Source organism: Charadrius vociferus, unplaced genomic scaffold (assembly GCF_000708025.1).
Source record: "Charadrius vociferus isolate BGI_N301 unplaced genomic scaffold, ASM70802v2 scaffold230, whole genome shotgun sequence".
Taxonomy (NCBI): Eukaryota; Metazoa; Chordata; class Aves; order Charadriiformes; family Charadriidae; genus Charadrius; species Charadrius vociferus.
In genome coordinates this window covers 129,952-130,461 of record NW_009646500.1, presented here as the reverse complement: position 1 = coordinate 130,461, position 510 = coordinate 129,952, and positions in this window count along the sequence as shown.

The following is a 510-nucleotide window of genomic DNA, read 5'->3' as shown; positions in this document are numbered from 1 at the left end:
GCTTCGTAGGGCGTGTATTTTCTCCTCAAACATTACACTTTAAGGTTGCAAAGGACTTTTTCTGTCTTGTGCTGTAGCTTGCGTGATGTTGCACTAACCTGCTATATCTGAGTGATATTTTTTCATATGAAAATACACTAAGTGATTTGTTCTTGTTGCAGTGACAGTTCTGAGTGGGGGTGTATCCTATAGCAGTTACCAGATATGTCACCTCTTGGTGCCACGCCAGCTAGTGTTCATCCATTAAAGGGCTAATTAAAATAAGGAAGTTTTCATATTTTGGATGCTTCTAAAGCATCAGGAACACCATCACCTTATTAATAGTGTACCTCACAGTCTTACATTTTTGCATGGCATACATTATTAGAGCCAGGTAATAATACAGGTAACAGATGTTTATTAGAAACAGATAGATGGCTCTCTTCTGGTTCTAGATAATGAAAGGAACACCTAACAGTTGTCTTCAGTGCAAGCAAAGGCTATGTACTTCACTGGTTAGGGCTTTCAGCA